Genomic DNA, 26,173 nt, shown 5'->3' with positions numbered 1-26,173 from the left:
AATATATTGTCAATATTTAATGCCTCTATTTTTATTCAAATATTTTTTTTTCACATATTGAATGTCTATGTCTTTTCATAAATTGAACTTCATTGCATTCACTGCAATCCTCAATAATACTTCTTTAAATTCACACACAGGAAACTCATCGTTTTAACAACATCTCCATTTGGACTAACATGTGACAACGTGAAGTAAATAAAAATTCTGGTTCATTTGGTATTCAATCAATTAAGAAAACATATTTTAAACATTGAATACCTTCAAAAATAATATTTTCACCAATATATAAATCGCTATTATTACAAATAATGAAAAACTGAAAAACATTTCTTCAAAAATTGTCAATCTTTATTGTAATAGTAAAATCAACAGGAAACTAATCGTTTCAACATTTCCACTTGGGCATAACTGGCGACAACGGAAAATAAATAAAAATTCTGGTTTATTTGGTATTTAATCAATTAAGAAAACATAATTTTAAACATTGAATGTCTTCATAAGCAATATTTGCTCCATTATAACACGAATATACACAAATAATAAAAAATGAGAAATCCTGGTAAAATAATTGTCAGTCTTTATTGCGATGGTAAGCTCAGCGTCTGGTTTTTTGCAGTGAAGCAAATATCATTCCATTATAACCTGAAATTCACACGCGAAATTCAAACATAAAAGAGCCTAAGTGAAAAAACAACAACACTGGAATGCGACAAACAATATTTACATCATTAGAAATCGCTATTAATGCTAACAAAAATTAAATACAAATGCTCGGCCAACAATAATTGTCAGTCTTCTATTGCAATGATAAGCTTCAGCGTCAGATATATTGCAGTGAAACAAACATCACTCTAATATTCCCTTAAATTCGCATAGGAAACTCATCATTTCGACAACATCGCCATTTGGACGTTAACTGGCGACAAAATTAAGTAACCAATGACAATAAACTCTGGCGAGATTGAAGCTCTATTTGAAGGAAACCCCCAACGGACGTCAGGACAATTTCTGGAAATTTGCATATGCGTGTCCTTCTGCATTAGAATGATATGAATCCTCACGATTCTTGACGCTGGGATATTCGATACAATTTTACATTCACCCTAAGATAAGTAACGCATCAAATATATCGAATTATCAACTTGTTTCAACAACAATGCGTTATATTCGTGAGAAAATTACTTGGCGCACTTGTTATGAATGCGTTTCCGTTCCTCAGTAGTAATTTCACATCAATGATTCTGCATATGTGATTAGGTATTATAATATGCTGGCCGTAACCAGTCGATGACGCTGCTAAAATTAGAATTTTCTCAATGTAAAAATAATAACTGTAAGCTTATAGGACTTAATCTGGCTTATTTTTACATAATCTGTTACTAAATTATCAATACTGCAAGAAACTTGTTTCTAATAAGAAGTTCTATAATAATTGTTTTAATAATTTAAATTATTAAAACAGAAATTAACAGAAATAATTTAGACATATATGTTTGAATTTTAAATTTTTAGCATGATATATATTTTTTACCGTTTTTTATCCTTCAATTCCTACTATTAGCTCATACTTATATTATATACATACATACTTATATTCTTATATTCATACTTATATATATTGTTCAAATTTTCAATCGTTAATAAAATACTTTTTATTCATCCACTTAAGTTCAAATTTTTTTTTTTAAAAATTTGTAGTGGATGATGTTAATACAGTTTTTTCAAATATAATTTTAATTAAATCTAATTAATATCCTGCTAAATGTTATATCCTGCTAAATATCTCATATAAGAGAAAAAAATTTTCTCCCATATAACAGGATATAATATTATAAGGGAGAAATTTGTTTTCTCTTATATGAGATATTTAGCAGGATATAATATTAGCATCGTTTTTTTTTTAAATGCCTACTATTAGTTCACGTTTTCCCTATATATATTTCTATATCTTGTTCAAATTTTTATTCGTTAATAAAATACTTTTAATTCATCCACTCAATATCAAATAAATTTTTTAAAATTTCTAGTGGATCACACTTGATGTTAATACAGTTTTTTCAAATATGAGTTCATTAATTACATTTAATTAATTTTAGTTTTATATGGGAGAAATTTTTTTCTCTTATATAAGATATTTAGCATGATATAAATAATATTTAACAGGAATATATTAAGTAACTAAAATGTTTCTTTGTTGGCCTTGTGGGGATTTAATCTTAGACTATGTCAACCTTCATCTATCAAAAGGTATACCTCATGATAGAATCAAGTTAACATGTCTTATATACTAGTGAATTGGTATTTAATATTTATAGTGGTAGTTACGCTACATTACTCCCCTTCCAGAATTTTATCTGTGATAGACTAGTTTATGTATTAACTTAAATTTTTGCTCATTATATTTTTTTATTTTTTTCTTCCAATCATTTCGCTCGTTATTATTATTTTTTTTATAGCTTTTCGCTGTTTTTTCCCATCATTTTTTTAAAGCTTTTCGCTATTATATATTTTTTTTCTAGCATTTCGCTCATTATTATTTATTAACCAGGAGACTTAATTTACTTCACCGGATTTTTTTTTTTTTTGAGCAGTATATATTTTTTTTTTAAAGCAAATCAACTGTTTAATGTGGATTCATCCATCAATATTGACAATTTCTTATCACTTCCGTAGGTCACCAATGTGGGGATTTAATTTTAGACTATGTCAACCTTCATCTATCAAAGGGTATACCTCAAGATAGAATCAAGTTAACATGTCTTATAAACTAGTGAATTGGTATTTAATATTTATAGTGGTAGTTACGCCACAGCCTCAATAGGAATTGACTTTAAATTTCTTTTTTTTTTTTAATATTACTTGTTTTAACTAATTTTTAACGAGCTTGAAAGGAACTGTAATAACTCTACATGTATGATTAGGTAATATATGCTAGTTATGTCAGCTGATGACAATGCTACAATTAGAATTTTCTCATACTAAACCGGATAATCATTGGATTACATTAACCAAACAATCCTAGGAAACTAGTCAATAAATTAGTCAATCCTGGGATGACCAAGGATGCTAGGACCGATCAATCCTAGGATTAACTAAACCAGCCAATTGGATTAACCAAAACAGTCAATCTTAGAAAACTAAAACATTCAATCCGAGGACTAAACAGGACAATCATTGGATTACATTAACCAGATAATCCTAGGAAACTAGTCAATAAACTAGCCAATCCCTGGATGACCTAGGATCGAAGGACCGATCAATCCTAGGATTAACAAAACCAGTCAATCCTAGGACTAACTAAGCTAGTCAATCCTGGAACTAAACCGGACAATCATTGAATTTCATTTACCAGACAATCCTAGGAGACTAGACAATAAACTAATCAATCCTTGGAAGACCTAGGATCCTAGGACCAATCTATCCTAAGATTAACTAAACTTGCCAATTGGTTTAACTAAAACAGTCAATCTTAGAATTAACCAAACCGGTCAATCCTAGGATTAACTAAACTAGTCAATCCCAGGATTAACTAAACTAGTCAATCCCAGGATTAACTAAACTAGTCAATCCTAGGATTAACTAAACTAGTAAATCTTAGGACTATACAAAGAAATGTAGATAAATTGCTTTGGTTTATTTTTACATAACCTGTAACTAAATTAACAAAACTGTATGAAATTCGTTTCGAATTAAGTTCGATGATAATTATAAAACAGATGTTAACAGAAATAATTTAGACATAAATGTTTGTATTTTAAAACTTTTGAGTGATATATATTTTTCCTTTTTTTCTGATTTTTTTTAATAATCTTTACTTAACTTGTAATTGCTAAAAGAATTTTAATGACTTTGCATGTATAATTAGGTTTTGTAATCTGATAATTATGTCGGCTTACGACAGTACAATTAGAATTTTAATCTATAAAATAATGTGTATAAATTATTTTGGTTTATTTCTACATTTATTTGTCATTTAATTATGAATACTGCAGTAAAATTGTTAATAAAGTTCCATTATAATGGACCGAAAGCAATTAACAGAAATAAATTTCTGATACTTACATTAAAATTTAAGCACGCAATACATTTTTCTCTCCCCCCCCCCTTCCTTCGTTTTTTGGAGATGAATTTGTAATTTTCAAAAAAAATTCATTTGTAAGCATTTTGATTTTAGTGATTCAAATAAATTTGAATATATCTGAATAACATAAAGTTTTCCAGTATATTGGAATCGTATTTCTTACACTCTGCTTTTTTTTTTTTTACTACCAAATCTTTAAATTATTTATGATTGTCATAAAAACACTGGTTAGAATATAGTAGAAAAATTAGGTGATTTCATACAATCTATGACAAGTTTATCAAGGCTGAAATACTTTTATTCTTAAAGTTTGATGTAATTGAAAAACGAAATTATCTGAGATAGTTCATACATTTATATTCTAAAATTTTAGTGCGTAATATATTTATTTCATGTTATTCGTTTAATCTTTTGCGAATTTGTAATTTTCAAGAGAAATTTATTTATAACTAAATGGAATTAGTTATATATTAAAAACTAAAGAACTTTTTTAATGTATTCTATACCTATTTCATTTAGTACTAAACTAAACCAAATAAGATATTTATAATTGTTAAAGCAATTTTATTTTAGAGTGAAATACATGATCAGCCTTAAAAAAGAAATTGATGTGTATATCTTTCTTTTTCGAAAAATAAAAATATTTGATCGGTTTTAAAATTGCTATTTTTCTGAAAAAGCTTACGTAGCTTTTTATAAACGGGTAATCATTTCCGTATTAAGATTAAAAAAAAAAAAAGCTGATATATATATTATGATCAATTAATACACAGAGATAAAAACGCAATCGCTAGTATTTTAATATTACTAGTTAATTGCTAGAACTTAACTTTAATAAGAAATAAAACTTCTCTTTATTTAATTTTATTCATTTATTTATTTTATATCTTCAGAAAAATTCTTTAAGGATTTCTTTTCTGAAATGAATTATTTAAATGAGAAAAGAACCCAATTTTTTTTTTAAATATTTATTTTAATTATTATTATAAATTTTCCTGTGACATAAATTCGTATATTCCACGCTAAAATTTAACTGTTCGAATTAAATAAAAAACATTTATTTCTAGAAGTTATTTGCTTTAAAAGGTAATTTTCTTGCTTTGAATCTCATTTTATAGGACATTAAAATTCTCACAACCATAATAGCGATCTTGCAATAATAAAACCGAATAAATCTTTTTATGATTGAAATACTTCTACGAAAGAATGTTTATTTCAAAGAAAACTATTTTATACCTTGTATAAACCATTCCCACCAATAAATAACAACCACACATATCAACGCAGACAGTAATCAGTCAGCGGGCTCTTTTTATGTCTGGAAATTGATAGTTTAACCTTACTTATCCAAGCATGCAAGATGGAACAGACGAATCCCCGCGAGTCAAATCAGACGAAAGCAATTAACTATTCATACCATTATCACGGTCAAATAAAATGGAATTACTCTCTTCAAAGGTAAGGCAACTATCATTGTATTTCATACAAAAGATATAACGGAAACAATGTTTTCAAACACCCCTCCTTTAAATCATAGACTTTAGATAAATAGGTACTTGTCATCAAATTCTGACATGTCAGTCGGCATGCCCCATGAATAAATTTAAGCATTTGAAATCGTGTTTTCATTGTACAATTTTTAACATAAAAATCAGAGGAAGATGGTGACCGCACATTGGACAAATAAATCACATGGTGTGATCTAGTTTTCTCACATGAGGATTCTAATTTTTTTGGTTGTCATCAGCAAAAAATTAATAATAGTTATTATGGTGTTGCTTACCTGTTAAATATTCCTTCATCTCTAATTGGATGCCTGCAAGTGACGTCATCGCAAATAAAATATGGCATTTGTCGATTCAGAAGCTAATCAGGTTCCGACAGACATGCGTAACGTATCCAATTAAATATGATTTAAATTACATGTGGTTAGGTATATTCACTTCACTTTTCCACGAATTGCAAGTACCCAATTGAAAGAACCTGCAATATTTTTTTTTGGAATAGATCAAAATCAAAAACGCAATTTGCAGATAAATATATATTGCAGATAATTAATTATCTTACAATTAGAGATAAATAATATTACAGATAATTATCTTACAAATAGAGGTAAATAAATATTGCATATAATTATCCTACAATTAGAGATAAATAAATATTGCAGATAATTATCTTATAATTTGAGATAAATTAATATTGCAGATAATTATCTAACAATTAGAGATAAAGAAATATTTTATAGGTATAATACCTCCATAACTGTAATAAATTTTATGTGGATGAGAACTAAGGACACCTGGATCTTCATGTGAAAAAACTGGATCATACAATGTGATTTATTTTGTCCAATGAGAATGCTCTAACCGGTCATCATCTTTGCATGATTTTTATGTTAAATAGAGAAACATTGTACGATGAAAACTGCTAATCAAGATTTTGATTTCTATTTCAAATTAAAGAATTAAAAGTACAGACGGTATTGCTTTATTATAAAGCAATCCTGTGATATTGCCTTATTGTGTGTGTGTTTTTTTTTTATGATAAAAATATCTGAATCAACATCTGTTTCACAGTAATTAAACAGTAAACAAATGAAATTTACTTTTATTATAAGCTTTTTGTGTAAAATTGTGCCCAATAAACATATGCAATTAAGGAGAGTTTTTATTGTTATCAAAAATTAAAAACGAATTTAAAAATCAAGTTTGTTGATGAAGTTGAAAGAAGCAAATTCCGTAAACGTATGTACAAAAAACGACACAGCTCGAAATGCGTGTTTACAAAAATATACTTTGTTCAAAATACGTGCTTACGATACGTGCTGGACACAGCTCAAAATGCATGTTTGCGAAAATGTATTTAGCTCAAAATACGCCCTTGCGAAAATGGACATAGTTCGAAATGCGTGTTTGCGAAAATATACTTAGCTCAAAACACGCCCTTACGAAAATGGACACAGATTGAAATTTCGTTTGCAAAAATGGGCACAGCAAAAAATATTCCTTTTCAATTTTTAACCAAAATTTAACTTGCTTAATTTTCCTTACTTCTTTAAGCACTAAGCATAACCATTACGGGGCAAAATCTCGGATTTCGGTGCGGGAAAGGCTAGATATATTACAGATGTTGTTACTTTTCAGGTGTTGTCTTCGTCTTTAGAACTCTAACCGATAAAGTGAGTCTTAAAACTTGAAAGTTTATGCCACGTAAATTTACCACCATTATTATAAATTTATAGCACACGTGGAAACCTCGTAAAAGCAACTCTACTTTAAAGTTTTTTCTTTTCTTTGAAAGAAGAACTAATTTAATGTTCAAAATGTTTTCTGCAAACTGACGATATCAAATCTTGAATTTATTTGTATTCTTGAGTATATTCTAAAAAAAAAACATTACTCATAAATGAAGTTTAAAAATTTGTATCAAAGAGTGTGTCCATGCTTTTTGAGATGCGTCCAGATTTAAAAACGACAAAAAAGATTTTGTTTTGAGAAAGGGAGAAAAACTTGTTTGGCGCATTGACAGTTACGAGAAAGGGATAATTGTCGCCAATTATGACATTTCCGGCAACCCTTGATTCCTCGTCAAGTCATCAGAGAGGCGATTCCCCAATGCATAATTCGAAGCCAAGAGCGCCGTTCTTGTAACGGTAATTATTGGCCAGTGATAAAGTCAACGGTACTATCTCTCTCTATTTCTCTCGCTCTTTCGTTTTGGCATCTCTTGTCATAAATATGAGCGACGTATATGCCCTCTGTTTTCCTCCATGTGTTACGTTTTGGCAATACCACCAAAAACAGGGGATCAATTACAAATAATTTCATTGCTGTATATTGATATAGTGTAAAATTTGAAACAATGTATATTATGAAAGTGTAACAAGGAATAAAAAAGATTTCAAACATTCAATATTTTAGAGTCTACTAAATTTATTTTGTGCATAAAATGTTGCGATTTTTATTTAAAAATATAGTGTTCGCTTAGGACTTCGGATTTCAGGATCTGAAAACAGGCCTCCCTATAAAGCAACCCGGGTTCGAATCCCAGCAGTTTCTAATTGGTACGAATTCTGCTCCAGGCACGCACTGGATCTGAAAACAGGCCTCCCTATAAAGCAACCCGGGTTCGAATCCCAGCCGTTTCTAATTGGTACGAATTCTGCTCCAGGCACGCACTGAACACAGTGTTGACATATAATACTCTCAGTGGTAGATTGATCGGATTGTTGGAATCCTCTTGCCGTCGAACTAACCATAAAAGTTTTTCGTGGTTTTTCTCTCCAGGCAGCTCAAATGCGGGTAAGTGACATCGAAAAATCCTTCAGGAGGACTAATTTGTCCCAATGCTTGCAATGCAGGAGTTCCCTTGTCTTCCGGGTTGGGTTTGAAATTACAAGACTACAGAGGTAAAGATCGTTAACTCAGAAATGAGTCGGCTGTTCAACACCGGTTATAAAATAAAGTAAAGTCAGCCTACGATGGAACACTTGCTCCCAATTGAGATGACCCACGTTCGAATCTCAGCGATGACTGGTCGGTACGAATCTTGCTTCTGGCTCGCCCCGAATACAGCGCTTACGATAAATATTCTCAGTGGTTGAAGGATCATTGGATTAGAATCCCCGTTCTGTTGGGTTAACCGAGATAGGTTTTCGTGATTTTCCATTCCATGTAGCACAAATTAAAATTTCCACCATAGGCGTCCCCCACGAAAACTAGTTTGTCTCAAACTTGATCCAGGAGATCTCGTCTTCTGGATTGGGTTCATAATTACAAGGCTATGTTGTTGGACATTTTTAGTGTTTAAATCAGAATTGAGACGACTGTTCTACGACGGTTGTAAAATTAAAAATTAAATTAGTCGACGGCATTTACATACTGCAGAAAATTAGTAACCTATCTCCTTGCGGCCAAGAGTGAAAATTCTGAATGCTATGCTATAGCGCAATGTTAACAGTCATTTCTAAATATAACAATTGGCTACTAAAAAAAAGTTGTCTGCTAATAGCCAGCCAATCACCGTTTTTTCGCCAAATTTTTTTTTATCTTTTTGATTTTTTTTCCATCTATGTACTTTTTATGATAATCTGAAAATTGCTTTCTTCACGCTTATTTCTTCATTTTAGAAATAAATATTATAATGTTTACCATATTTTGAGAAAAGCTTCAAAATAAATAACTTAAAAAATAAATACCTTAATATGATAATATAAACATTCATTTTTTTCAACCGTTTTAAATTATAGGAAAAGTAGCCACCTTTTAAGAACTGGCCACATTTAAAAATGCTACAACTAGCCTGTAGCAAAATTTCCCAATTTTTCCCAATCTATGCTGTTTTTTGATTATTATCATTTGCTAGTAAGAAAAATTATCTTTTCCGTGAAGTTTTTCCTAACGGGAGGACAGATAATAAAAAAATTACAAATGTCTAATGAAATTGTAAATTTATAAAAAAATTACAATTTTATAATAAAATTGAAAATTTATTAAAAAATTACAAATTTATAATAAAATTAAAAATGTATGATAAATTTAAAAATTTTTTTAACTAAGTTTTTTACACATTCTAAAATTAAATTTTTTTAATTTACAGAAAACTTAATTGTAGTAATATTTATGTTTGAGAATGAATTATAAAGTTTACATTTTAGAGTTATTAATTTGTTTTTGAGAATTTATTGTAAAATTTATTATAAAAGAACTTACTGAAAAATTTAATCTTTAGTTGTTATTTAAAATTATATACTTAGTTTTTATTAGTAAAATATACTTTTTAGAACATACTGCAGGCATTTAATTTGAATAATTAAATGCGATTAACTTTGAATAATTTGATTGGCATTTTAATTGGCAATTGATTGGCAATTGATTGGAATTTTATAATAAAATTGAAAATTTATTAAAAAATTACAAATTTTTAATAAAATTAAAAATTTATGATAAAATTAAAAAATTTTTTAACTAAGTTTTTTACACATTCTAAAATTAAATTTTTTTAAGGCTACAGTGGACCTTTATATTGCCAAAAATTGATAAAAATTTCGTTTTTTTTTTTGGACATATTTAGACACTTGTTTCATTGCTTTTTCAACTGAATTTCTTTTTTTTTTAAATTTCGTCATTTTTTGAGAAGTTATAGGGTAGTTTCGTTTTCACATTATGAAGCCGCGTCCCTTTTCTTACACACAAAGCTGTTTTTCTCAAAATTGAAATTTTGTTTTGTTTCACGTATTCAAAATGTTCCAGTCGACTTTGTTTTCATCCTATTGAGATGAAATTTTTTTCTAGTTATTTATATGCATATTAGATTAAGTTTATGCATTTGTTTCTGTTTTATAACAAGTAATAAAAACGTTATCGGGTTTCATGTACCTAACGACCTTTATTTTGAAGCAAAAATCTACATAAAATTTGTTTTTTGGTCATAAATTTAAAATAAATTTAGGAAAATTCCTATATAATGCATAAAGCTTTTAACATTTATCTCTAAAAAAAGAATATTAAAAAAAAATAAATAAAAATTTTAATTTAAGCCGCTGGGAGCATTTTAAAATTGATGAAATTTTTTTTAAAAAATTTTAAATTTCTCAAAAATGGACCAAATATTTTGGACAAAAATTTTTGCAAGGGCATATCTTGATAGAATACATAAGTTATAAAAAAAGTTTTAGTGTAGCATAAAAATTAAAAAAACTTTTTTTGAACGTCCACTGTAGCCTTAATTTACAGAAAACTTAATTGTTGTAATATTTATGTTTGAGAATGAATTATAAAGTTTACATTTTAGAGTTATTAATTTGTTTTTGAGAATTTATTGTAAAATTTATTATAAAAGAACTTATTAAAAAATTTAATCTTTAGATGTTATTTAAAATTATATACTTAGTTTTTATTAGTAAAATATAGTTTTTAGGACATACTGCGGAATAGATTCGCATTTTAATTAAATAACTTAGGATTCACAGTATGATTTTAATCTGGAGAATTAACAGTACAATTGACTCAACTTTGACGGCACATAAAAACTGTAAATTAAGTCACTATTAATTTAAGAAAAAATGGAGAAAAAAAAGTCAACAATCCAAGTCATTCCATCCAATTTCCATAAATTAACTCGAGCATTTAAATATCAAATAAATTATCCGTTCTAGTTGATTTAGTTCAACGAAAGATTTTTGTCTTGAACTATATCTATGCTTAAAAGAACAAATTTCAATCTCTAATATTTCTAGTTAGAGTTTTACGCTGAAAATATACTAATTTGTTATCTGCATTTGCGATTAACAACGTAAAATTAAAGAATCTTAAAAGAATTTTATATAAACATACATTTAACCTATGTTTTATCATTTATGTTACATAAGTTTCTTTTCTAAAAAAATTCTTTTTCTTTTTTAATTTAAAAGAAAATTACTGATACAAATCACTGTAAACTAACTTACTGGAATTTACTGCAAAACCGTCTTTAGTTTGACGTTACATGAAAATGCAGTTTATTTACACTAAGAATAATAAAAATCCACTATCCAGTTCATTCCATCCAATTTTCAAAATAGCCAGAATCTGATTTAGTACATTATAGCAAAAAGTATCATTCACAGTATATAAACTCGATCATATGCAGTGACCTTTGATCTATGAGAGTGACCGTTCTGATTGATATAGTTCAACGCCTACCTCCTACAATTTTAGCCTCGAACCTTGCAAAGAACCATTTTCAACACTTATGATTCTAGCATAACTATCGTTTGGCGAATATTTTTATCATCTACATTTGCAATTAAACTGAGATGAATTAAATAATTCGTGAAAAAATTTCATGGAAATATATATTTAAACATGTTTTTATCATTTATATAAAATTTATATTTATACTTTTTTTTATTTTTAAAATTTACGTTTTTTTTATAGAATTCTTTTGCAACATTTACTTCTTAATAATTATTCCAACTAACTAACTGGCATTTACTGTAAAACTGACTTCACGAAAACGCTAAATGAAAAGCACAGTTCATTTAAAGTGAGAAGAATAAAAATCAACAATCCAGTTCATTCCATCCAATTTTCAAAATAGCCAGAATCTGATAAAGTATACTATAGCAAAAAGTATCATTCATAGTATATTTACTCAATCATATAGAGAGACCTATGAGTGACCTATGATCTATGAGAGTGACCGTTCTGATTGATATAGTTCAACGCCTACTTCCTACAATCTTAGCCTCGAACCATATCTACCTTGCAAAGAATGATTTTCAACACTTGTGATTCTAGCTTAACTATCGTTTGGTGCATAATTTTGTCCTCTACATTAGCGAATAAAATGAGATGAATTAAATAATCCGGGAAGAATTTCATAAAAATACATATTCAAACTTGTTTTTATCATTTATATAAAATTTATACTTATACTTTTTAATTTAAAAAAATTTACGCTTTTTTTTATATCTAGAATTCTTTGCAACATTTACTTAATAATTATTCCAACTAACTAACTGGCATCTACTGTAAACCTGACTTCACTTAAACGCTACACGAAAAGCACAGTTCATTTAAAGTGAAAAGAATAAAAATCAACAATCCAGTTCATTCCATCCAATTTTCAAAATGGCCAGAATCTGAGTATTCATATATTAACTCGAACATTTAAATCTCAATTAGAGTGACCGTTCTGATTGATATAGTTCAACGCGTAGCTCGAAAGATTTTAGCCTCGAACCATATTCATGTTGGAGAGAATAAATTTCAACTCTTGGCGATTCTAGCTCAACTACCGTTCGTACGTGCTATGCTTTAACAGATTTATTCGTTCTCGTGTTTGAATTGTTTGGCGAATATCCTAATTTGTCGCCTACATTTGCGATTAAGATGAGCTGCTTATATGGCGTTTAATCTCTAAAAGCTGCCTTCGTTCCCGTTGGCGCAAACGTGAGTACATTGAAATGTGTTTCGTGTTTCATTAGAGCCATATTTACTAGTCGTGATAGGTTTGTGGGAAATTGAGAAGTAAAAGAATGAACTATAAGTTTAGTTTTGACTAAATAATATAAGATAAAATAAGTTATTCTAATTTTTTTTTTAGTTTTCGGACAGAATTTCTTTAGGGGGCACTTAAGGGAATACGCACACATACAGTTCCAGTAACAAATGTGGTCATAATAGATTCCAGATTTAATCATAGATTTTAAATTATTCTATTTATTGAATAAGTTAGTTATTTATTTATTGAAAAATTTTCTCTTTAATAAATGAAAGTTGTCATCTATATCTTTTCATAAAAAGTTAAGTAGTCAGTGAAATAAAAATGTTAAGGTACTTAAGCTGGTATTTTATTTACGTTGCATTACACCTGTTTAATGGGTTATCAGCGACCGTCTGGGAAACATCCCTGAAGATTATCAGAAGAAATGCTATCACCATTTCGATTATCTGCACAATAGATGGCTTTCTGCTTTGGTAGCCTGCCGACATGCGCTCGAAGTCGAGTACATTACGATAGAACAGTTTAACGAAGGTCGATACCGCGCACCTCCGGTTAATTCGCAGGCTGATCAAAGTGATCACCTACCCGCTTACTGATCGCAGAAAGTGATGTTTGACTTCGGTATTCTACTGGGAATCTTGTCTTTACTATAGGCCCACTGTGGGACATAAAAATGCTAAATAGTTTAAATTTTTTTCAAAGTAGAAATAAAAAAAAAGTTATTACGTTAGAAAATAAATGTAATTAGCTTTGTTTTGTTTTTAATTCATTAATATTTTCATTAATGAAACACTTAATATGATTTCGTTTCATATGCGATGAAGAATTCAAAAAACAAAAAAAAAAGCGAAAAAAAGAATAAAAAGACAATGATTTGCCGATTTTTGAAAATAATTAAAAGAGAAGCAAAAATGGCTAAAAAAAAACATACCTGCCAACTTTTGCGCATTTGGTGTAAAATTTCTTATTTCTATCTTTAAAGTGGTAGTAAAATGTATTCTTTCTGTATATTCCTTGCATTTATAAACTTAATTTATAATATTTTCGATCACCACTATTTTAAAAAAAAATATGCATGTATACTAATATGAAATACTTATTGTGGTACTCCGCATAAGCCTTTTCAAAATATAGCGTATGTTTCTGCTTAAAATATAAATTTAGATTCCATTCCACTGTCACTGGGGAAAATCATCCTCGGAAGGATTAAAAGTGGGCAGGTATGAAAAAGTATGGTCAAATTGCAAGAAAGTAGGGAAGTTACATTATACAATATAAACTTTGGAGGGATAATGATGGAAACTATATTAGGAGTCTATATAAATACATATATTCATGCCAGTGTTAATCTTAATCTCATCACGAAACAGTTTGCCAGTGTTAATCTTAATCGCATCACGAAACAGTTTGTCAGTGTTAAGGTTAATAGCATCACGAAGTAGCTTGCCGGCATCAGCTTAATCGCATCTGTATAGTTGTAAATTGTAAAACGACGGACCAGGTAAAATTAATTACCAAAACAAAAAAAGAGAAAGAAAACAAATATATATTGTAAAATTTAAACCCTAACAAATTAAGAATCTTAAGAACATTTTATTCTGCAAATAATATATTGAACAATTAACAATACTGGATATTAATTGATTTCACAAATAAACTTAAATTGAACTTTTAACAGTAAACAAGTTGAAAATAAGATAGCAGCAAATTATTTAGTTAATTAAACATGAAAACGATTTCAGACAGTTCAGCACAACTAATGACAACAAAACATAAAAACGACTCACCTCGTAAATTAATATAGCTAATAGCTATCGATAAATAACAATTTTGAATGTATCATCGTAATATCTTTGGGAGCTGGTCCCGAAAAGAAAATTATAACCATCTACAACACATCGAATTCGTAATAATTTGCTCCGTGACGAAAAACAAAGTAAAAGTAAAGGTTCGAAAATGAAACTTACTACTGCGCAGACTCAAACAAAAATTGTGCTGACATCTCTGAATTTGAATTAAACAAAATAAAATGATATATGATGAATTGATGCTGCTAGCGTTTAAAGTTACAATTAAGAATTAAAAAATACTATATTCAGATTGAAAATTAAATAGCAATGAATAATAAATTTTTTAAAACTAAACATCCTGCCGGCCAAGGCGGTGGAGGAGTCAGTTCTTGGGTAATGGGCAGATTTTTGTAATGGGTCTGGTGAATTGTCCACTAGAAGTCTTGACTTCTATGATCCGAACCAGTCCGTCACTGCCAGGAAAAGTCCTTACTATTCGGGCTGAAGTCCATTTTAAAGGTGAGGAGATCGAGTCAGTTTTTAAGAGAACTAAGTCCCCAACGGCAACATTCGTTGATGTACCAGTCCACTTAGATTTAGTTTGTAGAGTTTGGAGATAATCTTTACTCCATTTGTTCCAAAATTGAGCACGAAGTTTTTGAATTAAAAACCATCTAGACTTGAGACACATGGATGGTGATGGGTCTCTCTCAGGCAATGAAAGAAGTGGAGCACCCACAATAAAATGTCCAGGGGTAAGAGCCTCTAGATCACTTATTTCTGAGGTTAAGGGACATAACGGTCGAGAATTGAGGCAAGCCTCAATTTGGCACAAGAGCGTAGCCAGTTCTTCGAAATTTAGTATAGCTGAGCCGCATACTTTTAGCAGATGTCTCTTGGTTGATTTAATATTAGACTCCCAGAGTCCGCCAAAATGAGGTGTTGCAGGAGGAATAAAGTGCCAAGAGATTTGAAGATTGCTGGAAAAATCTTGAACTGAATTGTCTCGAACAATTTTGTACAGAGACTTCAAATAGTTACTGGCTCCTTTAAAATTTGTGGCATTATCACTGTATACATCAGATGGAAACCCTCGTCTAGCAATAAATCGACGAAAGGATGCTAGGAAGGTTTCTGTTGACAAATCAGAGACAAGTTCCAAGTGGACAGCCTTCGTAGCAAACAAATGAAAAGTGCAATGTACGACTTTAAGGTGACTTTAGATCTTGGTAAATTTGGTTTGGTTGAAATTGGACCTGCAAAGTCCAACCCAACACGTTGGAAAGGTTTAGATGGAATAACTCGATCACGTGGCAAATCGGCCATGAGCTGGCTTGAAGAAACAGCATTTACCTTTAAACAAGTTATACAGCCTCTGAGGATCTTTCTTACTGTGTTTCTCCCAGCTGGAAACCAAAATTTTTGCCGAATTAAAGATAAAACTACAGAAATGCCAGAATGTAACGAAAGCTTATGATAATATTCTATAATAAGCGTGACAAAATGATGACTTTTCGGCAAAAGAATAGGATGTTTAGCCGACAGTGGCAGATTTGAATTTTTGAGTCTCCCACCAATTCTTAAGACCTTGTCAGAATCTAGAAAAGGTGAAAGGGTTATTATTTTAGAGTTTCTTGGAACACAGCCTTTATTTTTGATTGACTTAATTTCAGCACTGAATTCCACCCTTTGAATTTCTTTAATAATTGCGATAAGAGCATTATCCAGTTCACAAACTTGAAGGCAACCGTTTATCCGATTTTCCGAATTTCTCGAGTTGAACACGAATCTTTTACACCAAGCAATCACTCTTATTAATTTGCTGAATGATGAATATTTTTGAGTTAACTCTTGCATCGAATTACTTTCAACTGCTGAGGCATGTATTAAAGTGTCAGGGCTGGAAGTGTGAACAGAGTTTGGTTTAACCTCTTCAGTGAATGCTGATTTTGCATTAGATAGCCACTCCGGGCCCTGCCACCAAAGTTCCAAGTCCATAAGCTTCTTTGGAAAAATTCCTCGAGTGGCGCAGTCGGCAGGATTGGTAATACCAGCCACATGGTTCCAGTCGCCAATATTAGTAAGTGATGTTATGGCTGCAACTCTATTTTTTACGAACTGATCCTTTAAAGAGTCTGATCGAATCCAACTCAGAACGATTTCTGAATCCGACCATAAGAACACTTGCTTCCAAAATTGATCTATCGAAATTTGAAGATTACTATACAATTTTGCCAGCAAATGAGCTGCACACAGTTCGAGGCGAGGTAGTGATACTGTTTTCAAAGGGGCGACCCTGGTTTTTGCTGCCACTATGTTCACTGAAGATCTATTTTCGTTATCCACTACTTTCAAATAAAAAACAGCTGAATATGCTTTGAGTGAGGCGTCGCAAAATCCGTGTAACTGGGCATCAATGATTATATTATTTATAGAGATCAGTCTTCTTTGAATTGCTATTTCCTTTAGAGCTTGTTTTTCAGCCTGGAAGGTTTTCCAGACACATAAGAGTTCTTCGGTTAAAGGTTCGTCCCAAGTTAATTTATTTTTCCATAGGCTTTGCATCAAAATTTTTAAGATGATTGTGGCAGGTGAAAGAAAGCCCAGGGGATCAAAAATCCTAGCTATGACAGAAAGCAGTTCTCTTTTTGATGTAACTATCTCTGGAAATGAAATGTTCACCTGAAAGGTATCTTGCTGTGTATTCCAATACAGTCCTAAGACCTTCTGACATCGATTTTCTTCTATAGTAACATTGTGCTGCTGTGCAAGAGAGTCTTTGGAAAGATCTGATAGAACCTCTGGACAGTTAGACGACCATTTTCTGAGATTGAAACCTCCTCGTTGCAAAAGTGATTTTAAGTTTGAAACTAGATTTTTGGCATTGGGGATGGAATCTGTACCTGATAACAGATCATCAACATAAAATTCTTCCTTAAGAACTCTTGAAGCATCAGGAAAAGCTTTCTCTTCGTCCTTAGCGAGTTGTTGAAGTGTTTTTACAGCAAGATAGGGAGCACAGGCTGTTCCATAGGTGACAGTTAATAATCTGTATATCTGGATTTCTTCTTCAGGTTTGAACCTCCAGAGTATTCGTTGGTAATCAGCATCCTCTTCATGAATACGAATTTGGCGAAACATTTTCTCGATGTCAGCAGTAAATGCAACTTTGAAAGTTCTAAATTTTAGTAATAGAGAAAATAATTCGGGCTGCAAACGAGGACCTGCATGCAATGCATTGTTGAGAGAATTCCCTGAAGAATCCTTAGCTGACGCATCGAAGACCACTCTTAGTTTGGTTGTGTTGCTGTCTTCTTTAATAACGAAATGATGAGGTAGATAAAATGTTGGTTCCTTAATCAGTTCGTCGGAAGGAACTCTTTCCATATGACCTAATTGAAGATATTCCGACATGAAAGTTGTGTACTGATGTTCAAGTTCATTATTCTTACTTAGTTTTCTTTCAATGTAGTTGAATCTTTTACTTGCTTGAGTAGCTGATTCACCAAATTCTATAGAATGTTTGAAACGTATTCTCACAATATACCGTCCAGATGGATCTCTAGCAACCGTTTTTTCGTAAAATGCTTCACAATCTATATCATTCTTTGATTTCAGTTCAGCTTGAGGTAAAGATTCGAGCTCCCAGAATTTTGCCAACTGACAATCCAAAGATGAGGTAAGATGACAGTTCACAAAGGAGTTTTCCTTATTGGAGTTTGAGAACACTCTTCCTGATAATAGCCAGCCTAGATGAGAATTGAGTGCAGCTGGAGTACCTTTCTTCCCTAAAATTGGTTCTCCAATTAGCAAGTCAGCGTATAAGTCGGCTCCTAACAGAATGTCTATTGGACCAGTTGCATGAAATGTTGGATCTGCAAGCATTAGACCATGCAGGTGTGGCCAGTTGCATGAAGAAAATGTGAAGTTCGGTAAATCACTTGTTATGCAGTCTACAATTAAAGCTTTACAGCAAAAAATTTTCTCATTAAAATGTGGAGAAAAGACCAAAGATACTTCAGATAAAGAAGATTTTACTAGCGTATTATTAATTCCTGAAATCGAATGATTTGTAACAGTCTTTGATAATTGCAGTCTTTTAACACAGTTTTTGCTCACTAGAGATTTCTGACTGCCGTTGTCAATCAGCGCTCGGCAATTAACGAAATGTCCCTTAGCATTTTTAACCTTTATTAAAGCTGTTGATAATAAAGTATGTTCCTCACTTTTAAAGTTTTGTTGACAAGTTGTGCTGAGCTGAATATTATCCCTAGCTTCAACTAAATTTTCAGATCTGGCTGCAGTATTAGCAAATGAATTTGAATTTTGCCTAACTGAATTGTAAACATTAGAATTTATAGGGTAAAATCGATGCAGTGAAGTGTGATGTCTTTTTTGACAAGATTTACAAGTAGAGTTCGAAGAACAAGAATTCGGAAAATGACCCTTCCTTAAACAATTAGCACAAATTTTGTGGCTTTTTATGAGATTCCACCTGTCATCGATGGTCATTTTACCATAAATAGGACATTTAAAAATTGGATGACTTTCACTGCATGTAAAACATGAATTTTCTTTTTTATTCAGAACAATATTGTTAACGAATGCTTTCTTAGGAATCGAATTTTGTTTTATTTCCGTTTGCATTCCATCCTTACAAGATAAACCTTTCGCCTGTTGTTCTAAAAATTTAGCCAAATCAGAAAATTTTGGAAAATCTTGATTTGTCAAACTTAGTTCCCATCTTTGCCAAAGTGTTTCGTCTAATTTACCCAAAATAAAATGAATTAAAATTAAATCGACAAACGAGTTTACTTCTAAACCTAAAGTTAATAAAATTCGCGTAACTTCGTTACAAGTGTCTAAAATTTCAAAAATAGACTTAGCTGAATTCGGTTTCATAGACTTCAATCGAAATAATTTGGAAATTTGAGCAAACGCTAATTCTCTTTTATTATCAAATCTTGAATTTAAAGTTTCCCAAGCATGCTTATAATTTTCTTCGGTAAGTGAAAAACCTGAAATTAATTTAAGAGCGGATCCCTTTACGCTAGCGTATAAATACTGAAATTTCTGAAGTTCCGTTAAATCAGAATTTTTATCGATAGACGTCAAAAATAATTCTTTAAATGACAACCATTTCTCGCTTTCACCAAAAAACGTTGGTAATTCAAATTTTGGGAGCTTTAAACAAGTTTCCGAAAGTTTCGATTTATTATCATTAACATTAGCAGCATTATTACTACATACTTCCGTTTTACTCTTTGAAAATTCACGAGCAATTTTGATTTTTAATAAATCAATTTTAGATGCGATTTCATCAAATTCATTTGAATTCGTTTCAAATTCATCTTCTTTACATTGTAACATAATATCGTTATGTATACTATTTAATTCAGACCAAATTTCGTTAATTTGTTCTTTAAATACTTCTAATTCTGCGACATCAATAGAAACAACATCAAATTTCGGATGAAGAATGTTTGAAATTCTAGTAATTTTCCCCTTTAGCACACTACGCTTCTTTTTTAACATATCCATATCGAAATCGAAAATACGAAATACTAATCAAAATAAACAAAAGACTCAGCGTCGTTTCCGGTACGAAATCAAAAGCACGAAAATACAAATTCTCACGACAAAACAATAGCTCAGTGGCCGTCTCCCGTCTCGACGAGACCAAAAAATGTATAGTTGTAAATTGTAAAACGACGGACCAGGTAAAATTAATTACCAAAACAAAAAAAGAGAAAGAAAACAAATATATATTGTAAAATTTAAACCCTAACAAATTAAGAATCTTAAGAACATTTTATTCTGCAAATAATATATTGAACAATTAACAATACTGGATATTAATTGATTTCACAAATAAACTTAAATTGAACTTTTAACAGTAAACAAGTTGAAAATAAGATAGCAGCAAATTATTTAGTTAATTAAACATGAAAACGATTTCAGACAGTTCAGCACAACTAATGACAACAAAACATAAAAACGACTCACCTCGTAAATTAATATAGCCAATAGCTATCGATAAATAACAATTTTGAATGTATCATCGTAATATCTTTGGGAGCTGGTCCCGAAAAGAAAATTATAACCATCTACAACACATCGAATTCGTAATAATTTGCTCCGTGACGAAAAACAAAGTAAAAGTAAAGGTTCGAAAATGAAACTTACTACTGCGCAGACTCAAACAAAAATTGTGCTGACATCTCTGAATTTGAATTAAACAAAATAAAATGATATATGATGAATTGATGCTGCTAGCGTTTAAAGTTACAATTAAGAATTAAAAAATACTATATTCAGATTGAAAATTAAATAGCAATGAATAATAAATTTTTTAAAACTAAACAGCATCAAAAGCAGTTTGTGTCAAGCGTAAGATTTCAAATAGCTTCTTCATTTAAAATTGGCTTTATTTAGAGATTTGACAAAATTAATTACTTCTACAACTGAAAATTTTAGTATTTTTAGAATGCTGCTTAACATGTTCTTTAGTTTAGCGTGTCTTTGAAAAATTACTTTAATTAAGACTTGGCAAAATTAATTATAGCTTTGTATTTGTCGGTACAATGAGTATCGGTAGTATGAGTGTTGGTAGCACGAGTGTCGGTAGTACGAGTGTCAGTAGTAAGTGTGTCGGTAGTATGTGCGTCGGTAGTACGAGTGACGGTAGTAAGAATGTCGGTAGTAAGAATGTCGGTAGTAAGTGTGTCGGTAGTACGGGTGTCGGTAGTACGAGTGTCGGTGGTAAGAGTGTCGGTAGTATGAGAAATGCTTCTTAAAATATTCTTAATTTAACTTCTCAAATATTGCTAAGATAAGGGATAAAATCATTTTCAGATATAAATTGGGGCTGGTTAATAATGAAAAATGAACTGAAATTCATATTTTTATAAACTACTGTCGTCAACTCTTATATTGACCAATTCTAACGGTGACTGTCACTTTATTTTGTTAACAGCCCCCATCTCCGTTATAGAGAAAAGGTGTAGGAGGATTGCTTTGATGGCTGTCGAAATGAGATGGTCTTGGAGCATGATTTACCTAGCTCTGTCTACCTTCAGCATCTTTTCCATCTCCCCCCCCTAGTTTGAAGTTTTCACCCCTTTTCTCACCCTCCTTTTCTTCCCCTTTATCTGTCTATCCATCTCTCTGCGTCCACCCTAGCTCATTCTCTCTATCTCCTGCGAGAAAGGTATCTTCTGATTTATGAAAATGCGCCTCAGTCCTTCTCTTGAAATTGAAACCTGATTTATCGTGACAGACAAATCTGATGGTATCGTGGTAATAGTGTGCGGTTTATTATACAATAGCGAGGAGGAGGAGAGGATGATGAGATGACGATCTCCATCGCTTCGTGTGGAAAGGGTCAGTTAGTTGTGTTCCTGATGCTCTCGCGTATCATTTTTTATGAACAGAAAAAGATGCTCGGAATATGGAGATGATGAAGAGCACCGGGATGGAGAAATCATGATAATAACAATAAAAAAAGGAAGGGATATTCGAGGCAGTGTGCATTATAAATAACGTCTTCGTTGTGGGAGTTAATTAGTTTTTATTATGGAAAAGGGGGATGTCTGTGGGGGGTGGGGACTAGACGATAGCAAAAGCGACCAATGAGAATACGTTAATTTTTTTTTAAAAAGTGATGAAAGAGAATTTATGTGTTTTTCTTTTTCTTTTTAAGAAATGCTTTTGATGAGGTTTTATGCTGCAAATGTGGGGATGGTGTTTAAAATGATATTGAAGAATGAAGGCGATATTGTTGTATTCCTAAAATATGTTTACATAATTTAAAAAAAAAAGAGTACATTTTAATATATTTGTTGCAGAACATTATATCTTAGAAAAAATGTACTTTGAACCAATGTAAATATTTGCGCTCTCCGGTGAAGAAATTTTTAATTCAGTAAAGGCAGTCGATGCCTGTAACAAAAGGCATGCATTATCTGCTGAGTTGGTGACCGTTTCAGGTTTTTCAGGCATGTGCTAAGGCAGCGATTGATTAAAAATTTTGTATGCAATGGAACCAATACAAATTAATTTAGAAGTATATACTGTAATGAGTAAATATTTTTATTGTTTTATTAATAACATTCATAAAATTTGGTTTTATGTCAGGCATTTGAATGAATTCACAGTTCTAGAGAAGTTTGTAGTGTCTTGTTCACAATTTTCTTTTTTCTTTTTAAACAAATGCGTAAGAGGAAATTGAATAAAATCGAAAAATTGTTTCAAACAGTGAGAAATATAATTTTTCATTCTTGAGTTTGGTTTCACTGATAAAAACAAAGAAGGAAACATTTTTTTTCCTTAAAAAAGAGCAAAATAAGTCATGCTTATACATAAATAAAGTATCAAAGGATAGTTAAGCTCTTCACAGACACTTTTGCCACGTAGCCCCAGTCCAGGTTTTTTTTAATTTTTTTGTTTACCCATCAGTAGTATGGCCAGTCGTCATCGTCTAGATGATGCCACAAGATGGCTGATAGTTGAAAGACTCGAGGCAGGTGAATCGCAGGTTACCTGCTGTAGGGGCTTCGAGGTTTAGAGAGCGTGGTGTTCATTTTGTGGAAGTGGTTCACAGAAACAGGAACAGTGGTCTGCTCACCTGGTCAAGACTTCAAAAGACAAACATTGCCGGCCAAAAACAGTTGTTTCGAGACATCTTGGCAGAAGGTGTACGACAACGACAAAATTGTCTGGCAACTTGCATAATGAAACAGGAACATCCATTTCACGAATAACTATCACCCAATGACTTACTGCAGATAGCCTGTATGCCAAGCACCCTTTGGCTTGGATCACTTTGACTGTAAACCACAAAAAGTACAATCTAGCATGGTGCCGAGCGCACCTGTCTTGGACAGAGGATGACTAGAGCTGGTTCTCTTCAGTGATGAGTCGCAATTCAGTCTGTATAAACACTCGAGACGTGTTCTCATTTGGAGAGAACCAGAGGGTCCATATCGGCTCTCTTACATAGTCGAAAAACATCACTATGGTCGAAGTGGTCTGAGCAGGCATTATGGCAGACGAGCCTCCTTATCTTCATGTGCTCTATAGAGAAAATCTGACAGGTCAGCAGTACAAGGAGGAGATCCTTGAATACTATGCGCGACTTTTCCGTGGAGCATATAGATCAAATTTCAGCTTCATGAACGATAAAACAACGAAAACCTCTCACGAATTAGCCTGACGGCAAGGAAACTCTAACCCATCCATGATCCGTCTATCACTGAGGATATTTTGCGTCAGTACTGTTGCAAGCCGGATGCGGAATTCGTATTTATCATTCATCGCTGGGATTCGAACCCGGTTCACCTCATTGGAAGGCGAAAGTTTTATTTTATTTTATAACCATCGTTGTACAATCAACCTAATCTACCCCATATTGGACATTTTTTTTTAACTGATAGGATGTCGGTCAGCTGGTATTCTGGATTAGTGACCATTTTTCTTATTTAGGGTACAGATTGTGCGCATTTTTTTAGAGTAGTATCTTAAAGCAAAAAAAAAAAAAAAAAAAAAAAAAATTGTCCCTTTAATTGCTTTTACCAGTTTATTTTATTTTGAATTGAAATGTTTGATGAGAAATACTGATGAAATAGTTGAAAAATTTGTACCGTTTCAGTAGTTTATTTAATAAATCTTTCTTAGAATCAGTACATTGCTATTTCTCTTATTATTCGAGTTTTACTAGTCTTACAGTTTATTCAAGTTTCAATTATGTCCTGACAGTTCTAATGTTTATCACTCTGTTATGCCACCTCGCCATTGGCGATCTCATATTTTGGAATGGTGAGTAAATTTTGTCTCGTAAAATGTTGTGCCTTAAATCAAACTACCTTTATGTCTAGAATTGACAGTTTATGAGCTGAATACTTTATTTGAATATTACCTGGTTGTACTTTATTTGAATATAGCTTAAAAAATTCTTGTTTAAACTATATTCAAATGAATATTTCTGTATATTTGTAAACAAAGTTGTAACCTTCTTTCTTTTGAAATTTTAAATAATTGCCACTGATCAAGCACGTTCCTGGGGTTGAAGTTGGCTGGAATAGTGGCCAGACGCGGATTATACGGGTTTTACTAACCTAGGTACGTCCGGAAGGGAAGGAAGATAGCAGACAGAAAACTGAGACACTTGATGATTTTCTTAGAATTTTAATAAATAGAGTCACTCCTTAATCGAGTTTGTCCCTTGAATTGCTACTGGCAAATGGTATTCCAATGCCGAAATGAGAGGTATACAAACACTCAGTGTTGAAAGTGTTTCTGATGCCTTAATTTTCCTGTATATTTATTATTTTAATAATTTTTAACGATAATAGAACTATTGAAACTTTATGGCAATCTTGAGTTAATATTATTATTCTTAAAAATATTAAAATGTTTTTGAAAAAAGTATTTAATTTTTCAGTTTTTAAATTTTTTTTCTTTTTTTTATGAATTTGGTCACCAAATAAATCTTTACACCACATCTGTAATCAACATAAAAAATGAAATTTTTCAATTTTGTATTCTATTTTATCATTTTTTAAAGTGTAATCCACTTTGTCTCACAACTACTAGAGTCGCACTACTTTCATTATAAACATATATCACCATTGAAAAATCCCTCCACACCTTTTGAAATTGACGTACCTTACCCTTTTCGAATTATAAGTTAAAATGTGAAGTTGATAAAATTAAACATATATATTTTTTAAACTCTTTTTTTTTAATCAACATAAAAATGAAAATTTTAAATTTTGTATTCTATTTTCTATTTTATTATTTTTTAAAGTGCAATCCACTTTGTCTCACAACTACTAGAGTCGCATATAATAACTATAAACTTATAAACTTATATCACCACTGAAAATTCCCTCCACGCCTTTTGAAATTGACGTACCCTACGCTTTTCGAATTATAAGTCAAAATGTGAAGTTGATAAAATTAAATGTATATTTTTTTTACTCTTTTTTTTTAATCAACATAAAAATGAAATTTTTAAATTTTGTATTCCATTTTATCATATTTTAAAGTGTAATCCACATTGTCTCACAACTACTAGAGTCGCACTAGTTCCATTATAAATTTATATCACCACTGAAAATTCCCTCCACGCCTTTTGAAATTGACGTACCCTACGCTTTTCGAATTATAAGTTAAAATGTGAAGTTTAAAAAATATATATGTGAAATTTTATCAACTCTTTTTCTTTTTTTAATCAACATAAAAATAAAATTTTTAAATTTTTTATTCTCTTTTATTATATTTTTAAAGTGTAATCTACTTTGTCTCATAT

At 31.1% G+C, this 26,173-nt stretch overlaps 1 long non-coding RNA gene across 2 annotated transcripts in view; it reads right to left on the bottom strand.

Annotated features, from left to right (window-relative positions):
- The window catches only part of LOC122270441 (uncharacterized), a 75,849-nt gene that overhangs the window by 42,434 nt on the left and 7,242 nt on the right, over positions 1–26,173 (bottom strand). The window contains exons 2-3 of one of the 2 annotated variants that reach the window (XR_015435348.1): positions 5,868–6,067; positions 350–645 (exon numbers count right to left, since the gene is read on the bottom strand). This is a non-coding gene — a long non-coding RNA (uncharacterized LOC122270441). Of the gene's footprint in view, positions 1–349; positions 646–5,867; positions 6,068–26,173 lie in introns of those variants that run through there. The other variant, XR_015435340.1, reaches the window with a different exon arrangement.

The sequence above is a fragment of the Parasteatoda tepidariorum genome, chromosome 1 (genome assembly GCF_982258835.1).
Source record: "Parasteatoda tepidariorum strain Cologne lab strain chromosome 1, Ptep-v5.0, whole genome shotgun sequence".
NCBI classification, from domain to species: Eukaryota; Metazoa; Arthropoda; class Arachnida; order Araneae; family Theridiidae; genus Parasteatoda; species Parasteatoda tepidariorum.
Note: the sequence above shows the minus strand (reverse complement) of the source record. Positions and strands in the feature narration are given on the sequence as shown.